Source organism: Monodon monoceros, unplaced genomic scaffold, assembly GCF_005190385.1.
Source record: "Monodon monoceros isolate NGI ecotype Baffin Bay Population unplaced genomic scaffold, NGI_Narwhal_1 Super_Scaffold_21, whole genome shotgun sequence".
Taxonomy (NCBI): domain Eukaryota; kingdom Metazoa; phylum Chordata; class Mammalia; order Artiodactyla; family Monodontidae; genus Monodon; species Monodon monoceros.
This window is the reverse complement of record NW_021703778.1, coordinates 88,710,491-88,730,110: the sequence shown is the minus strand read 5'-3', so window position 1 is coordinate 88,730,110 and position 19,620 is coordinate 88,710,491. Positions and strand designations below refer to the sequence as shown.

At 39.7% G+C, this 19,620-nt stretch overlaps 1 protein-coding gene across 1 annotated transcript in view; it reads left to right on the top strand.

The window, feature by feature from the left end:
* ADAL (adenosine deaminase like) overlaps positions 1-19,620 on the top strand; it is a 56,877-nt gene that overhangs the window by 10,917 nt on the left and 26,340 nt on the right. The gene's annotated exons all lie outside the window — the stretch shown is intronic.

The following is a 19,620-nucleotide window of genomic DNA, read 5'->3' as shown; positions in this document are numbered from 1 at the left end:
CTACCGGGACCTACTGAGCCTTCACAGAAGCCTCTCCACCCGATACATAACAACCAATGGCCATTCGATCCTGAAAGGTCAGATACCTGAAAGGGGCAGTGAAGAGCACACAGGTGTGTGCGTCACCTCCACGGGGGGGAAGGGACTGGGGGCAGCCTTTTCCTGGCCGCTGCCCACAGCTCAAAGCGTTGTTCCTAAGGGCAGCCCACTCAGTTTCCCCTTTACCCAGGCCAACTATTGGTTTAGGAAGGAAAGGGGAGGGGGAAGAAGGAAGATATCTTCCCCTCCACGCCCAAGGTTTACAATGCATGGAGAAAACTCATTCTCCATTAAGGGACTCAGTTTTTTGTTTTTGTTTTTATTTTACTTAATATAATTATGCATTTGGCTCACTGAAGTGCTTTTCATGTCAGGGAGACAATGACTTTAGAGAACAAAAGGGAGGGCCTTCAAGGGAGCAGGCAAAGAAAGCCAAGAGGATTAGGAAGAGGTTCAGCAAAGCAGGAAATCAAGCAGAATCAATTAGTAAAAAAACATGGCAACGCCCACAAGTCCTTCTTGCCTTGGCCACCAGCCCACGCTGGTTAATGACGAGTAAGAGATGTAAAGGCCGGCCACATGACTCCTGGTGCTTGACTAAGATAAAGACAAGGATATAAAAGGATCAAAATATATCCCCATGTATTATGAGCCTTAAAACAAATAGAGAATTTAGAATAGCCATCTGCCTGCAATGAGCTCTGAGATGCAAAGCTCCTGCCATCTGAGACATCAAAAACCAAGCCAGCCCTGTTCTCCTGAGTGCCCGTCTCCGCCTCGGGTCTTGCCTCAGAGGTAACATCACACAGGGGCTTTCCTTGACCTCTGAACATGATGCCCCATCTCCCACCCTATGATCATCTGCCATCACAACACCCTTTTTATTTTCTGAAGAGCACTTCATAGCATCTAGAATTAGTTCCACGGAAGCAGAGACCTTGGCCATCTTCTTACACCTGGACCCCCTTTGCCTAGAACGGAGCCTTGTTCCTAATTGCTGATAATTACAGCTAATGTTCGCTGAACACTCACTACGTGCCAGCCACTGTCAGAAGCATTTTACGTGTCTGAAATCGTGTATGTCCTTACAGCCTGTGGATGGAGGTGTTCATATTGTCCCTGACATGCAGGAATGGGAGGACCAGGATCAAACCCAGGCACAATCTTAACCTCCACAATCTCCCGCCTTACCTGGTGGGTGCTCAGAGATGTTTGCTGAATGGATATGTGCTTGCATGTGTGAGGTACGAGGAGAATAATCTGGCAGGAGGGCAGTGGGGCTGTAGAGGAGGAGAGAGAGAAAAGCCTGTGAGGGCAGCAGGGCCAGGATGAGGAGTGGCTTGAATCCAGGCAGAGATGCTGCTATTTTCTCAGTAGTAATGGGTATACCTCTCCTTGATGGAAGGATAAAGTGTTACACCTTTCTGAGGGCAATTTATCAACATTTCTTACAAAATAAAAGAAAGCCTTAAAACATAAATTCCTTTGATCCACAGATTCCTCCTCTAGGAATTTTTCCTAAGAAAAAATCATAATTTGTGTATAAAAATGTAAACATAAGGATATTCAGTGCAACCCAAATGTCCTACAATGAGTCAGATACATAAACTTTATTCCTCTCATCCTGATATAATCAACAGAAGGACAAAGGATATTGGGAAATAATTCATGAGATATTAAAAAGCAACATAAGAAGTTTAAAAAACAATATGTTACAGATTAACTGTAGGTGGTAAAATTATGGGAAATTTTTCTTTACTTTGAGCTTTTCGGTGTTGGTCAAGCTTTTGCTTTGAACGTGTATTACTTTTATATTTAACGGAAAGTGTTCCTTTGATTAAAGGCAGGGTTTTTTTATTTTTTGTTTATTATTATTTTTTTTACAGCATGTTCTTATTAGTTATCTATTTTATACGCATCAGTGTATACATGTCAATCCCAATCTCCCAATTCATCCCACCCCACCCCCACCCCCCCGCCGCTTTCCCCCTTTGGTGTCCATACATTTGTTCTCTACATCTGTGTCTCAATTTCTGCCCTGCAAACCGATTCATCTGTACCATTTTTCTAGGTATCACATATATGCGTTAATATATGATATTTGTTTTTCTCTCTCTGACTTAACTTCACTCTGTATGACAGTCTCTAGATCCATCCACGTCTCTACAAATGACCCAATTTTGTTTCTTTTTATGGCTGAGTAATATTCCATTGTATATATGTGCCACATCTTCTTTATCGAGTCGTCTGTTGACAGGCATTTAGGTTGCTTCCATGACCTGGCTCTTGTAAATAGTGCTGCAATGAACATTGGGGTGCATGTGTCTTTTTGAATTATGGTTTTCTCAGGATCTATGCCCAGTAGTGGGATTGCTGGGTCGTATGGTAGTTCTATTTTTAGTTTTTTAAGGAACCTCCATACTGTTCTCCATAGTGGCTGTATCAATTTACATTCCCACCAACAGTGCAAGAGGGTTCCCTTTTCTCCACACCCTCTCCAGCATTTGTTGTTTGTAGATTTTCTGATGATGTCCATTTTAACTGGTGTGAGGTGATACCTCATTGTAGTTTTGATTTGCATTTCTCTAATAATTAGTGATGTTGAGCAGTTTTCATGTGCTTCTTGGCCATCTGTATGTCTTCTTTGGAGAAATGTCTATTTAGGTCTTCTGCCCATTTTTGGATTGGGTTGTTTGTTTCTTTAATATTGAGCTACACGAACTGTTTATATATTTTGGAGATCAATCCTTTGTCCATTGATTCGTTGGCAAATATTTAATCCCATTCTGAGGGATGTCTTTTCGTTTTGTTTATGGCTTCCGTTGCTGTGCAAAAGCTTTGAAGTTTCATTAGGTCCCATTTGTGTATTTTTTATTTTATTTCCATTTCTCTAGGAGGTGGGTCAAAAAGGATCTTGCTGTGATTTATGTCAAAGAGTGTTCTTCCTATGTTTTTCTCTAAGAGTTTTATAGTGACTGGTCTTACATTTAGGTCTCTAATCCATTTTAAGTTTACATTTGTGTATGGTGTTAGGGAGTGTTCTAATTTCATTCTTTTACATGTAGCTGTCCAGTTTTCCCAACACCACTTATTGAAGAGACTGTCTTTTCTCCATTGTATATCCTTGCCTCCTTTGTCATACACTAGTTGACCATAGGTGTGTGGGTGTATCTCTGAACTTTCTATCTTGTTCCATTGATCGATGTTTCTGGTTTTGTGCCAGTACCTTGTTGTCTTCATTACTGTAGCTTCGTAGTCTAGTCTGAAGTCAGGGAGTCTGATTCCTCCAGCTCTGCTTTTTTCCCTCAAGACTGCTTTGGCTGTTCGGGGTCTTTTGTGTCTCCGTACAAATTTTAAGATTTTTTGTTCTAGTTCTGTAAAAAATGCCATTGGTAATTTGATAGGGATTGCATTGAATCTGTAGATTGCTTTGGGTAGTATAGTCATTTTCACAATATTGATTATTCCAATTCAAGAACATGGTATATCTCTCCATCTATTTGTATCATCCTTAATTTCTTTCATCAGTGTCTTATAGTTTTCTGCATACACGTCTTTTGTCTCCCTAGGTAGGTTTATTCCGAGGTATTTTATTCTTTTTGTTGCAATGGTAAATGGGAGTGTTTCCTTAATTTCTCTTTCAGATTTTTCATCATTAGTGTATAGGAATGCCAGAGATTTCTGTGCATTAATTTTGTATCCTGCAACTTTACCAAATTCATTGATTAGCTCTAGTAGTTTTCTGGTAGCATCTTTAGGATTCTCTATGTATAGTATCATGTCATCTGCAAACAGTGACAGTTTTACTTCTTCTTTTCCAATTTGTATTCCTTTTATTTCTTTTTCTTCTCTGATTGCCATGGCTAGGACTTCCAAAGCTATGTTGAATAATAGTGGTGAGAGTGGACATCCTTGTCTTGCTCCTGATCTTAGAGGAAATGCTTTCAGTTTTTCAACATTGAGAATGATGTTTGCTATGTGCTTGTCGTATATGGCCTTTATTATGTTGAGGTAGATTCCCTCTATGCCCACTTTCTGGAGAGTTTTTATTATAAATGGGTGTTGAATTTTGTCAAAAGCTTTTTCTGCATCTATTGAGATGATCATATGGTTTTTCTGCTTCAATTTGTGAATATGGTGTATCACACTGATTGATTTGCGTATATTGAAGAATCCTTGCATCCCTGGGATAAATCCCACTTGATCATGGTGTATTATCCTTTTAATGTGTTGCTGGATTCTGTTTGCTACTATTTTGTTGAGGATTTTTGCATCTATATTCATCAGTGATGTTGGTCTGTAATTTTCTTTTTGTATAGTATCTTTGTCTGGTTTTGGTATCAGGGTAATGGTGGCCTCATAGAATGAGTTTGGGAGTGTTCCTTCCTCCACAATTTTTTGGAAGAGTTTGAGAAGGATGAGTGTTATCTCTTCTCTAAATGTTTGATAGAATTCACCTGTGAAGCCATCTGGTTCTGGACTTTGGTTTGTTGGAAGATTTTTAATCACAGTTTCAATTTCATTACTTGTGATTGGTCTATTCCTATTTTCTATTTCTTCCTGGTTCAGTCTTGGAAGGTTATACCTTTCTAAGAATTTGTCCATTTCTTCCAGTTTGTCCATTTTATTGGCATACAGTTGCTTGTAGTAGTCGCTTAGGATACTTTGCATTTCTGCAGTGTCTGTTGTAACTTCTCCTTTTTCATTTCTAATTTTATTGACTTGAGTCCTCTCCCTCTTTTTCTTGGTGAGTCTCACTAATGGTTTATCAATTCTGTTTATCTTCTCAAAGAACCAGCTTTTAGTTTCATTGATCTTACTATTGTTTTCTTTGTTTCTATTTCATTTATTTCTGCTCTGATGTTTATGATTTCTTTCCTTCTGCTAACTTTGGTTTTTGTTTTTTCTTCTTTCTCTAGTTCCTTTAGGTGTAAGGTTAGATTGTTTATTTGAAATTTTTCTTGTTTCTTGAGGTAGGCTTGTATAACTATAAACTTCCCTCTTACAACTGCTTTTGCAGTATCCCATAGGTTTTGGATCATCGTGTTTTCGTTGTAATCTGTCTCTAGGTATTTTTTGATTTTCTCTTTGGTTTCTTCAGTGACCTCTTGGTTATTTAGTAACGTATTGTTTAGCCTCCACGTGTTTGTGTTTTTTATGTTTTTTTCCCTGGAATTGATTTCTAATCTCATAGTGTTGTAGTCAGAAAAGATCCTTGATATGATTTCAGTTTTCTCAAATTTACAGAGGCTTGATTTGTGACCCAAGATGTGATCTGTCTTGGAGAATGTTCCGTCCGCACTTGAGAAGAAAGTGTAATCTACTGTTTTTATATGGAATGTCCTATAAATATCAATTAAATCTATCTGGTCTATTGTGTCATTTAAAGCTTCTGTTTCCTTTTCTGTTTGGATGATCTGTTGATTGTTGTAAGTGAGGCATTAAAGTCCCCCACTATTATTCTGTTACTGTCCATTTCCTCTTTCAGAGCTGTTAGCAGTTGCCTTATGTATTGAGGTGCTCCTATGTTGGGTGCATATATATTTATAATTGTTATATCCTCTTCTTGGATTGATCCCTTGATCATTATGTAGTGTCCTTCCTTGTCTCTTGTAATGTTCTTTATTTTACAGTCTATTTTATCTGATATGAGTATTGCTACTCCAGCTTTCTTTGGTTTCCATTTGCATGGAACATCTTTTTCCATCCCCTCACTTTCAGTCTGTACGTGTCCCTAGGTCTGAAGTGGGTCTCCTGTAGACAGCATATGTATGGGTCTTGTTTTTGTATCCATTCAGGGAGCCTGTGTCTTTTGGTTGGAGTATTTAATCCATTCACGTTTAAGGTAATTATCGATATGTATGTTCCTATTACCATTTTCTTAATTGTTATGGGTTTGTTTTTGTAGGTCCTTTTTTTCTCTTGTGTTTCCCACTTAGAGAAGTTCCTTTATCATTTGTTGTAGAGCTGGTTTGGTGATGCTGAATTCTCTTATCTTTTGCTTGTCTGTAAAGCTTTTGATTTCTCCATCGAATCTGAATGAGATCCTTGCCGGGTAGAGTAATCTTGGTTGTAGGTTCTCCCCTTTCATCACTTTAAATTTATCATGCCACTCCCTTCTGGCTTGTAGAGTTTCTGCTGGGAAATCAGCTGTTAACCTTATGGGAGTTCCTTGTATGTTATTTGTCATTTTTCCCTTGTTGCTTTCAATAATTTTTCCTTGTCTTTAATTTTTGTCAATTTGATTACTATGTGGCTCAGTGTGTTTCTCCTTGGGTTTATCCTGCCTGGGACTCTCTGCACTTCCTGGACTTGGGTGGCTATTTCCTTTCCCATGTTAGGGAAGTTTTCGACTATAATCTCTTCAAATATTTTCTTTGGCCCTTTCTCTCTCTCTTCTCCTTCTGGCACCCCTCTAATGCAAATGTTGTTGCATTTAATGTTGTCCCAGAAGTCTCTTAGGCTGTCTTCATTTCTCTTCATTCTTTTTTCTTTATTCTGTTCCATGGCAGTGAATTCCACCATTCTGTCTTCCAGGTCACTTATCCATCATTCTGCCTCAGTTACTCTGCTATTGATTCCGTCTAGTGTATTTTTCATTTCAGTTATTGTATTGTTCATCTCTGTTTCTTTGTTCTTTAATTCTTCTAGGTGTTTGTTCTTTAATTCTTCTAGGTCTTTGTTAAACATTTCTTGCATATTCTCGATCTTTGCCTCCATTCTTTTTCGAGGTCCTGGATCATCTTCACCATCATTATTCTGAATTCTTTTTCTGGAAGGTTGCCTATCTCTACTTCATTTAGTTATTTTTCTGGGGTTTTATCTTATTCCTTCATCTGGTACATAGCCCTCTGCCTTTTCATCTTGTCTGTCTTTCTGTGAATGTGTTTTTTGTTCCACAGGCTGCAGGATTGTAGTTCTTCTTGCTTCTGCTGTCTTCCCTCTGGTGGATGAGGCTATCAAAGAGGGTTGTGCAAGTTTCCTGATGGGTGGGACTGGTGGTGGGTAGAGCAAGGTGTTGCTCTGGTGGGCAGAGCTCAGTAAAACTTTAATCTGCTTGTCTGCTGGTGGGTAGGGCTGGGTTCCCTCCCTGTTGCTTGTTTGGCCTGAGGCGACCCAACACTGGAGGCTACCTGGCTCTTTGGTGGGGCTAATGGTGGAGCCTGGGAGGGCTCATGCCAAGGAGTACTTCCCAGAACTTTTGCTGCCTGTGGCCTTGTACTCACAGTGACACACAGCCACCCCCACCTCTGCAGGAGACCCTCCAACACTAGCAGGTAGGTTTGGTTCAGTCTCCTATTCGGTCACTGCTCCTTCCCCTGGGTCCCGATGCACACACTACTTTGTGTATGCCCTCCAAGAGTGGAGTCTCTGTTTCCCCCCAGTCCTGTCGAAGTCCTGCAGTCAAATCCCGCTAGCCTTCAGAGTCTAATTTTCTAGGAATTCCTCCTCCCGTTGCCGGACCCCCAGGTTGGGAAGCCCGACATGGGGCTCAGAACCTTCACTCCAATGGGTGGATTTATGGTATAAATATAAATCCACCCAATGGTATAAGTGTTTTCCAGTTTGTGTGTCACCCACCCAGCAGTTATGGGATTTGATTTTATTGTGATTCCACCCCTCCTACTGTCTAGCTGTGGCTTCTCCTTTGCCTTTGGATGTGGATATCTTTTTTGGTGAGTTCCAGTGTCTTCCTGTCAATGATTGTTCAGTAGTTAGTTGTGATTCCAGTGCTCTCGCAAGAGGGAGTGAGTGCACATCCTTCTACTCTGCCATCTTGAACCAATCTCACTAAAGGCAGGTTTTTGAGCAGAAGTGGCGTGATCAAAGCTGTACTTAGGGATTAATCCAGACCAGAGGGAAACAAGACTAGGGTGGGAAGGGCAGTGAGAACTCTGTTGCAGTAATCTAGGCAAAAGGCTAATGAGAACCTCGGCAAAAGTGCTGGTAGGAGGAAAGGAGGGACCACCCTGGTGTGCAAGGGACTGGTGGCCATGGGCGCATGGCAGGCTAGTACACCCCTGGTGAAATACCTTGAGTTCCAAGGTTTACTAAGGCCTCAGCTAATTTGGATCAAGACTGGGGCAGGTTGAAATAATTCACTGCCCACAACATCCCAGGCAAGAGGGTACTGGTGAAGGACTGGAAAGCTCTGGGCAGAGATGGTGAAGGGTACAATATCCTTGGCACAGCCAGCAGAGAGAGTGGGCAGGTGGACTCAGCTCCTTCCCTTCTCCTACCTTTGTCCCTGCATTTAGTCCAGTTCTTCATCAGTGTCTTTTCTTTTTCCACTTCTCATTGTTATTGTCAGTTTGGGACTCTGATAAACACTTCATTGTTTTTCATTTCTTCCCTTTTAAGAAATATGAAATGGTGCATCTGTGTGAGAGCATACGAAGATTCCTATGTGACGAGATTACTGCAGAGCATTTTTGTGTAAGGATGAAAATGTCTTACTACATGAAGTTTCAAGTCCAAATTCCTTAGCCAAGCATTCAAAGTCCTCCACAGTGGGGTCCTAACACATGTATCCAATCTTATCTCCTAGTAGCCCATAAATAAATTCTGCTTCCCTTGTGTTGTGGCCTCCAAATAGATCATGCTCAGCTCTACCTCTGGATGATCCTGCCCCTTCCCCAATCTCTACGTGTCCCCATTATACCCATTCTTCAAGCAAACTCAGCATCCACCTCCTCCATGAATTCCTTCCCAGGCATTTTAGGACGGCAAGCATCTGTAACAATAGTTTCATATCTAGCTAACATTTACTGAGTGTTATTAAACGCCAGGCTTTATATGTGTTGTGCATTATCCTCTTCCATCCCTACAACTACCCAATTCCGTATTACAGATGAGCAGACAGAGCATTAGGGAGGTTAAGAAACTTGCCCAGGGTCACCTACCTAGTAAGTAGTAAAACCGTCATTTAAACTTAAACAGTTTGATTGCAGAACCTAGCTCTTAACCTCTGGCCTATGGTGTTGGTCTGGAGGTTTTCACTTTTTTTTTTTTTCAGATAAGTGACTATTGTGCTTTATTCAAATAAAGGCATAATAAACAGACCTAAGAGGAGCTGCTCTGGTGGAAGAACTGGGGAGGGGGTTCCCTTGGCTACTCTGTAGAGCCCTTGGGGTCTGAAGATCACAATGGAAACCACAGTCCATCTCAACCTCCTCATCCTAGAATGCCAGCAAGTCAGAAAAGAACCAGCTCCAGGACCCACCCAATCTCTTTTCCTGCTCTGCAATTTCTTAGACTTTGAACCACTTATCTGTCAGTTAATCATGTACTACTATGTTGTTTCTCTGAAGCATTATTTTCATTTAATGGTGTCTACATGATTAACTATATTGTTTGATTGTTTACACCCAGTACTCAGCAATTCAAATAGCTGCTGGCAGGAGAAAAGTGTTACTTGGCTGGCTGTACAAGTTAAATTATTAGGTCTTTTGTAGCAAATGTAACAAAGCATTAATATCCATTATATATAAAAGTTGCTATAAATATTAAGAAGTCTTGCTATAATCAGAGAAACACAAACTAAAACAATAATGAGGTTCCATCTTTGATCCATTCAGAAATGTTTAAAAGAATAACAACATGTTTTGTAAGGGTATATGGAAATGGACTGTCTCATATATTTCATATACGGTGTGAGTGTAAATTCATACAGACTTTTTAGAGAAAATTGATTGATATTGAAGGACAGCAGATTATGCCATCCCCAAATACACCACTTCAGCATAAAGACAATTTTGAGCTGAAGGCAATTGAGAAGCAGCAGATACAAGAAAAGGTCTCTGCCCTCCCCCACTTGCCTAAAAGCAAGACATAATTTGTAAGGGTGTCCCGCATCCCTTCTCTACTAGGAAGGACAGGAGTTAATCACCAGAGACAGCTCTAGACCCTCATCAGCCCAGAGATGGCACCAGAGGAATCTATATAACAGAGTATTAACTAGCCTTTATCTTCCATTAGTTCCCTCATATATTTACCTTCTGAGAATTTGCTGCCCTAGACACTCAAAGTCCTTTTCTTTTGTCTTCTCCCTTCTCTAAAAATGTGTTGTTCTCTTGTTAAGGTGCTATATAAGCCCAAATTTTCAGCACTACTTTGAGTTACTCATCACAGAGTACTTCCATGTACATAGAAGCATAAACTTCTATTTGTTTTTTTCTTGTTAATCTGTCTTTTGCTAGTCTAATTTATATGTCTCCGGCCAATTAACCTGATTGGTAGAGGGATAGAAAGGGTGGGAGGGAGATGCAAGAGGGAGGAGATATGGGGATATATTTATACATATAGCTGATTCACTTTGTTACACAGCAGAAACTAACACATCTTAAAGCAATTATATTCCAATAAAGATGTTTAAAAAAAAACCCTAAACATCACACATCAAATTGAATTCTTGATTACCTCCAGCTTTTTTCATAACAGTACTTACATCAGCTTCTTCATTCTTTTTTTTAATTGAAGTATCATTGATTTACAATGTTGTGTTAATTTCTGTTGTATAGCAAAGTGACTCCATTATACATATATATACATTCTTTTTTATATTCTTTTCCGTTATGGTTTATCCCAGGATATTTTTTTAACATCTTTATTGGAGTATAATTGCTTTACAATGGTGTGTTGGTTTCGGCTTTATAACAAAGTGAATCAGTTATACATATATTTATATCGCCATATCGCTTCCCTCTTGCATCTCCCTCCCTCCCACCCTCCCTATCCCACCTCTCTAGGTGGTCAAAAAGCACCGAGCTGATCTCCCTGTGCTGTGCAGCTGCTTCCCACTAGCTATCTATTTTACATTTGGTAGTGTATATATGTCCATGCCACTCTCTCACTTTGTCCCAGCTTACCCTTCCCCCTCCCTGTATCCTCAAGTCCCTAGTAGGTCTGCATCTTTTTTCCCATCTTGCCTCTAGGTTCTTCATGACCTTTTTTTTTTTTTTTTAGATTCCATATATGTGTGTTAGCATACAGTATTTTTTTTTCTCTTTCTGACTTACTTCACTCTGTATGACAGACTCCAAGTCCATCCACCTCACTACAAATAACTCAATTTCGTTTCTTTTTATGGCTGAGTAATATTCCATTGTATATATGTGCCACATCTTCTTTATCCATTCATCCGATGATGGACACTTGGGTTGTTTCCATCTCCGGGCTATTGTAAATAGAGCTGCAATGAACATTTCGGTACATGACTCTTTTTGAATTTTGGTTTTCTCAGGGTATATGCCCAGTAGTGGGATTGCTGGGTCATATGGTAATTCTATTTGTAGTTTTTTAAGGAACCTCCATACTGTTCTCCATAGTGGCTGTATCATTTTACATTCCCACCAACAGTGCAAGAGTGTTCCCTTTTATCCACACCCTCTCCAGCATTTATTGTTTGTAGATTTTTTGATGATGGCCATTCTGACTGGTGTGAGATGATATCTCATTGTAGTTTTGATTTGCATTTCTCTAATGATTGCTGATGTTGAGCATTCTTTCATGTGTTTGTTGGCAGTCTGTATATCTTCTTGGGAGAACTGCCTATTTAGATCTTCTGCCCATTTTTGGATTGGGTTGTTTGTTTCTTTGATATTGAGCTGCATGAGCTGCTTGTAAATTTTGGAGATTAATCCTTTGTCAGTTGCTTAATTTGCAAGTATTTTCTCCAGTTCCGAAGGTTGTCTTTTCGTCTTCTTTATGGCTTCCTTTGCTGTGCAAAAGCTTTGAAGTTTCATTAGGTCCCATTTGTGTATTTTTTATTTTATTTCCATTTCTCTAGAAGGTGGGTCAAAAAGGATCTTGCTGTGATTTATGTCATACTGTGTTCTTCCTATGTTTTCCTCTAAGAGTTTGATGGTGTCTGGCCTTACATTTAGGTCTTTAATCCATTTTGAGGTTACTTTTGTGTATGGTGTTAGGGAGTGTTCTAATTTCATTCTTTTACATGTAGCTGTCCAGTTCTCCCAGCACCACTTATTGAAGAAGGTGTCTTTTCTCCACTGTATATTCTTGCCTCTTTTTATCAAAGATAAGGTGACCATATGTGTGTGGGTATATCTCTGGGCTTTCTATCTTGTTCCATTGATCTATATTTCTGTTTTTGTGCCAGTACCATACTGTTTGGATTATTGTAGCTTTGTAGTATAGTCTGAAGTCCAGGAGCCTGATTCCTCCAGCTCCGTTTTTCTTTCTCAAGATTGCTTTGGCTATTTGGGGTCTTTTGTGTTTCCATACAAATTGTGAAATTTTTTGTTCTAGTTCTGTGAAAAATGCCAGTGGTAGTTTGATAGGGATTGCATTGAACCTGTAGATTGTTTGGGGTAGTATAGTCATTTTCACAATGTTGATTCTTCCAATCCAAGAACATGGTATATCTCTCCATCTATTTGTATCATCTTTAATTTCTTTCACCAGTGTCATAATTTTCTGCATACAGGTCTTTTGACTTCTTAGGTAGGTTTATTCCTAGATATTTTATTCTTTTTGTTGCAATGGTAAATGGGAGTGTTTTCTTAATTTCACTTTCAGATTTTTCATCATTAGTGTATAGGGATGCAAGAGATTTCTGTGCATTAATTTTGTATCCTGCTACTTTACCAAATTCATTGATTAGCTCTAGTAGTTTTCTGGTGGCATCTTTAGGATTCTCGATGTATAGTGTCATGTCATCTGCAAACAGTGACAGCTTTACTTCTTCTTTTCTGATTTGGATTCCTTTTATTTCTTTTTCTTCTCTGATTGCTGTGGCTAAAACTTCCGTAACTATGTTGAATAATAGTGGTGAGAGTGGGCAACCTTGTCTTTTTCCTGATCTTAGTGGAAATGGTTTCAGTTTTTCACCATCGAGGACGATGTTGGCTGTGGGTTTGTCATATATGGCCTTTATTATGTTGAGGTAAGTTCCCTCTATGCCTACTTTCTGGAGGGTTTTTATCATAAATGGGTATTGAATTTTGTCGAAAGCTTTCTCTGCATCTATTGAGATGATCATATGGTTTTTCTCCTTCAATTTGTTAATTATCCCAGGATATTGAATATAGTTCCCACATCAGCTTCTTATACATGATTGCCAACCCCACCTGGAATCTAGCGAAGCAACTATATTGGGCCACTAATTTTTAATTAAGTTATAATCATTTGATTAAGTTATGATCAATATTCATTATGGTTTTGCAAATCATGTTCTTTGACTGCTCATATTATTTCTGTTTATAGATTTTTCCCCTAAAAGACAAAAGCCCAATACAGTCAACCTTTAAATTTAGTTTCCAGAACAAAAAAGCGCCTTAACCATAAAATCATTTCTATGTTGATAAAAGACCAACCTCTGTTAAGGTTAATCCATTGGATTTGTCCCACAAGAAGACAGCAAGCTCTGAGATCTTTAACTCTAAAATAGATACGGACACATTATAATCCTCTCCTGGCTCCACACCCTTAATATGTGTCTACTGGGTTCTCCAGTTGAAGACCCTACAGTCACTTCAGATTCAATATCTTCAAAATTGAACTCGTTAGCCCCACCCATCCCCCGAATTCATATGATTTCTTACTCATCCTTGTAAATATTATGAAATTTCATTAGCTGTTTGGAACCTACTATTTGAAGGTCGTGTGACCAAATGGAGAGAACAGAGGTGTCTGAGTCAGAGAACCTGGTTTAAGATACTGCTCCAGGCCTTCTGAGATTTTTTTTACTTTATTTGACCTTAAGCAAGGAAGCATTGACCAGAGCCTCACTCCTATGTAAAATGGGGCTAATAGTAGTGCTCACTTCACAGAGCTCCTTTGAGAATAAAGTAGACAGTGTTTGATGGAAGCCTTAAAGTTCTCTAAAAACATTTGTCAGTTTCACTGGTAATAATGATAATATTTATGATCCTTCAGAATGTGAGATTCATGTTGAGTGACAGAACATGTGTCAACATCTGTTGCTAAGATGCTCGTGGAGACATTCATGACCACGGAGAAACTGTCATAGCAAAGTCCAGACCCAATCTCAGTCTTGTCAGTACTCCTGGCTTGATTATTCTCAGGGAGACTGAAGACACCACATATGACCTAAACTGATTGGATCATACCTCTGCTTCAAACTCACCAATGGCTTGCATTGCTCCAGTAGTTCACACGTTCTGCCACCATATTTACCCTGACCACATCTCCATCTCTATTGCCCACAGTTCTACCTCTCACTTGCTTTCTGATCTTTTGGTGGTTTGCCCAATTACCAAATTCCCAAATTAAAGTCTTTCTGCAAGCCATGCTTTCCCTGATCATGCTTTCTACCATCTCTCCAGACCTCCGTAGAAATGTTACTCCTCACAGAAGCTTTTTCTAACTAGCTGAAACCCCATATTTACTCTCTTGGAACACTTGGATTCTCCTTCACAGCACTGATCACACTCTAAATAGTCATTTGTATACTTTGTCTTCCCCTCTAGGCTTCTCATCTTTCTGTGTGTCATCCGGATGATCACCATAATCTCTCCTTTTCTCTCCCTTCCAGGACCAGAGGACCTTTAGCTCCCTTTCCATCTAGAAGGTGCTTCTTTTATGTCTTATCTCCTTATTTTGTACTCCAGCCTCACGGCCTAGGGTTAAAAGCTATGTGACCTAAGGGAACCAAATAGGAATCATCAAGAAGAGAAAATGTGTTGGGAAGCATTCCAAAAGCATCATCACAATTGAACCTGGGAAGCCCTGCTTCTCGCCTCTGTTCATCTATATTCTATCCATCCTTTCCATACGAGGCATTTTTCTCACATTATCCTTGATGCATCCTTTGACTACTCCTTCTCATGCCAGTCAAAACCCATTTTGCCAAGAATTACCTATGCAGCTGTGTAACATCTCTCAAACTCTTTATCTGATTTCTCAAGGATATTCTGTGAGTCCCTGAACATTACACTGTCCATTCTAATTGTTCTCCAGTTGTTCCGTGTGTATTCTTTTTTTATATTGTAAGCTTCTTGGGGAGAAGAGACCACGTTTCTCCCGCTTAAGATCTAGCACAGTGTTAAACAGTCATTATATATTGGACTTACTAGTTAAGCACTGGGGACAAACTACTCAGGGGAGGTTGTAGAATATCCCTCCCTACCTGTGCCATGTCCTGGGCTAACATTTACTGAGCCTTATTGTATGCTCTACACTGTGCTAAAATGCACTATTTACATTGTCTTATAAAATTCTCTCATCAACTTTTGATGTGGGTACCATTATTATACCACCCATTTTACAGATGTGGGAACTGAGGTTTACAGAAGTTAAGTACTTTCCCAAGGTCACATGCCAGTAAGGGAGAAAGCCAGGATTCAATCCCAGGTCTATCTGACTCCAAATCCCATGAGCTTAAACTACACAGCTGCCATTGGCGTAGTTGTTCAGCATGAATTTTTTTTTTTTTTGCGGTACGCGGGCCTCTCACGGTTGTGGCCTCTCCCGTTGCGGAGCACAGGCTCCGGACGCTCAGGCTCAGCGGCCATGGCTCACGGGCCCAGCCACTTCGCGGCATGTGGGATCTTCCCGGACCGGAGCATGAACCCGTGTCCCCTGCATGGGCAGGCGGACTCTCAACCACTGCACCACCAGGGAAGCCCCAGCACGAATTTTTGTTACAGTTCTGTCTGGTTAATTCTTCAGATGAGAGAACAGTAATTCAGGTTGCCAATGACTACACATTTGCTGTGCTCCTCAGTTTTGTATTTACTTCTCTTCTACCTTGGGTAGCGGTATTTTGGTTCTTCACCTGCTCATTCTTTTTCTCAGGTCTCCCCAGAGCTGATTTTGTAGACCATAGCTTTCATCTTGTAAAAAAAAATAGCATGAATAATACCATATATCTTAGTTTCATAATCTTAGTAACCTTAGGGACTTGAAGTGATTCTTATCACATATAGCAAGAGAAGGCACTCACTCATCAAAGAGGAGATTCATCAACTGAGGAACTGTCATGCAGACACCAGCTGAACAAGTCGTGCACAAGAACTATCAATCACTTGATTCTATCCCCCTGAAGTTAACTTTCTTTGTGGCTGTGAAAATTTTTATTCAGAGCTTATAAAAAAGGCATACAGTGTAACCCCAACATGGTTAGAAAGTCCTGGAAAATGTTTAAATGTATCAGTTCTTGCTTTTTAAATATTTCTATAATGAGCATATACACAATAAATAGCAACAGGTTTTTTTTTTAATCTATAGCCTTTTAAAAAATTGAAGTAAAGTTGATTTACAATGTTGTGTTAGTTTCTGGTGTACAGCAAAGTGATTCAGTTATACATATATATACATATTCTTTTCCATTATGGCTTATGATAGGGTATTGAATATAGTTCCCTGTGCTCCACAGTAGGACCTTGTCATTTATTTTATTTTTTAAATGTAATTTTTATTTTATATTAGACTATAGTTGATTTACAATGTTGTGTTAGTTTCAGGTGTACAGCAAAGTGATTCAGTTATCTACTTGATACATAGTAGTTTGTATCTGCTAATCCTAAACTCCCAATTTATCCCTCCCCCACTTTCCCCTTTGGTAACCATAAATTTGTTTTCTTTGTGAATCTGTTTCTGTTTTGTAAATAAGTTCATTTTATCATTAACAATAAGGGTTTTTCAATGAGCTGTTGGCTAACACATAGCAGGGTACAGAAACTTCGATGCTGTGTGCTCTAGTCGAGATGACACTGGTGTGAGTCTAGGTTGTCAGCTCAAACCCAAAGTGACCACAAGCAAATCTTACCCAAACTGCAAACTCAAAGGAAATTGGGCTAGAGGGTAGGTTGCAGGCTCAAGTCACTATGGAGTGGTTCTTCTTTATAGTTAAGATGTGGTTAATATGCTAGTCTTCTTCTAAAATAAGAAAAAAAATCCACTGTCTCTGTGGTTACTTATCTCTGTCACTACCCACCAGATGTCTGAGTGGAAGATGGGGGAAGCAGTGGGACTAAGAGAGGGGTTCCCGAAAGCAGGTGTTTATAATCACAGCTGTGTTCTAAAGGCTCTGGCTGATTCTCTCTGCACTTCTGACCAAGGGCACAGGTTTGCATGACAGGCTTGCATTTGGGGTGTCATTGTATTATTTTTCACTAGTGCTACTCTGTTCTTCCCCAGGAAGCCAGTGGCACAGGATATATTACATTAAAAAGGTATGAGAAAGATCTGGTGATGTTCAACCCCAACAATGAGAGATCGTTGTTCAATTCTGATGTTGACATCTGTATTTCCAGGTGCTGGAAATACAATGGTGAATAAGATACTATCCCTACCCTCAAGGATCTTCAATCTAGTGAGTAGACAGACGAGAAAATAGATTATAACACAATATGGATGATAGTTACAAGGTGCTCTGGCAACTCAGAAGAGTAACCCATCCCAGCCTGAAAGGGTGGTGGATTCGAACCAGGGAATGATTTCCAAAGATAAGCCTTGAGTCAAGTAGGAGTTTTATGAACAAAATTGGGATAGTGAGGTTGAGAGTAAGGTAGGAGAGGCAGTCTTAAGAGTCCCAACAGGGAGAACACGGTAAGTAAAAGAATGGAAGCATGTAACAGTATTCTGTCCTTTGGGTCCCAGGTATACTTCCTATATAAGTGGGATGTCAGTAAGGGGAGGAGGAGTGGCAGGGGATGAAGCTTGTGAGATAGGGAATGTCAGATTCTGGCTTTATGAAAAAGCTGCCAATGAAGAATTACATAGTATGTATAATAAATATTAATAAAGAAAGAAATGATAATTAGAAAAAAGCAATACAATGGGGGAGGAAGGGTGGTGGCAAAGCTTTTTTCCTCCTTAAATTGCTGATGTATCCTTGAATAAGAAAGATCAGTTTTCCTAACTTTTCCTGAAATAGCAAGTCTAAATATGAATCAGAGGTTGAGGCTCTTTTCATTAGAAAAGCCTAAAAATGTGGACAAAAGCTAGGGAATGAGAAAAGCTCTATGTAGTGTAATATCCTAAAAATCATTCTTATTACAATTTATTTCCCAGTCTTAGTCTGACAATTAGGTGGCAAATGACTTTTCACATAAATATTAGGGCAAGGTCTTTCCTCTCCCTGTTAAACTTACTTTGAGAATTACACACCAAGTCATACCCAGTGAAGCATCAGCACGTCATAGGAAAATCCTGTATTCATGTGCTCGCAAGCACATTTATGCATGTTCCTACTCCCCCAGATTAGCCTTTTGGCAAAGTGGACTCATTTCATTTCCAATGGATATGGGGTAACCATGATCCATTGTTGAGCAAAAAGGGATGAAGATCAGCTGGAAACTGCAATCAAGAAGTTGATAACTCTCATAACTACCCCAGAGCTCCATACCAGAATTTTAAAACAAAGATATTCAGAGGTGAAATGGAGAAACAAAAAACATAGTCCAACTTCAGTTCTTAATCTGGCCCACATGTCTAACTGCTGTGGATTACTCTTATGAAACTGGGATCCAGCACCTCTGAGTGCTGCTCCAAAGGCACAGAGTTAATGTTGAGGACAAAACTCTAAGTGCTCTAAAGAGTAGAGCTTGAGAAATGAATAACTCTTTAACTGAGTATGATGCATGTGTAGGGTCAGAGGTAGAGGGCATGCTTAATCCGGTAATCACATAGAAATGTGGAACAAGCCCAATTACTCACAATGTGCCATACTGGGCAGCACTTGAGAGAATAGGCATCACTGTGCTAGTAATTTAGGTCTGGCATACATCCACATTCTCCTGACAGCCTCCCCCTCCCACCCCCACCCCTCTATATGGCCCCAAAGTAATGATATAGTAATGGTTGATGGTACCATCTAAGAAGTAACATAATGGAAGGGATACCCTGGGCTTTGGAGTTACTTCTAGGTTAGAATTCTGGTACTAACTACTACATAGCTGAGAACACTCACTTCATTAATGTTCTGCTTTGATCTGCTCCTAAAAGTTGGAGGTAGGCTTGTGGTGAACTTAAAAAATACAGAGCAGCCTTTTCCCCTTCCAGTCACAGTCTTGCCAGTAACCTAGTACCTGGCCCACTGATAGCCTTGCAGATGCCTAGCCATAGTTAAGTCCTTTGTTTACCAGGACTCATGACAGTAACTAGTAACTCTCCCAGAAAGGGCTGTGCAGTCTCAGGGAAGCTGAAGTTAAACAACAGTTTATTCAGTTTGTCTTCTCCTGGGAACCTTCATCCAACAGAGCCAACATTGCCCTCTCCATACACTAGGCTTGTGTTTGCTACTTGGTTTTCATAGTGAACACTTTTTACATGCATTTATATGCAAAGTTGTTAATTAAAATATTAGGGAAAAAAGATTCTCGGTCATACTAAGTCCATCAAGATGTTAACATTGATAGTACTTGTAGAACTTAGGTACTTGTAGAATCTCAAGTTATTATTAAGGTTTCAAGGATTGAAGACTAACAAGAAATACTGAAGTGGTACACTTAAGTACCAACAAAGCCACTACCTTTTGACACACGAATTTCACAAGGTATTCACAATTTAGATGACAAATTAAGGCTCAAGTTTTAAGGATGAATACTTAAGATGTTTCATGATCTCACAAGGCTCACCAGGAAAGATGGTCCATTT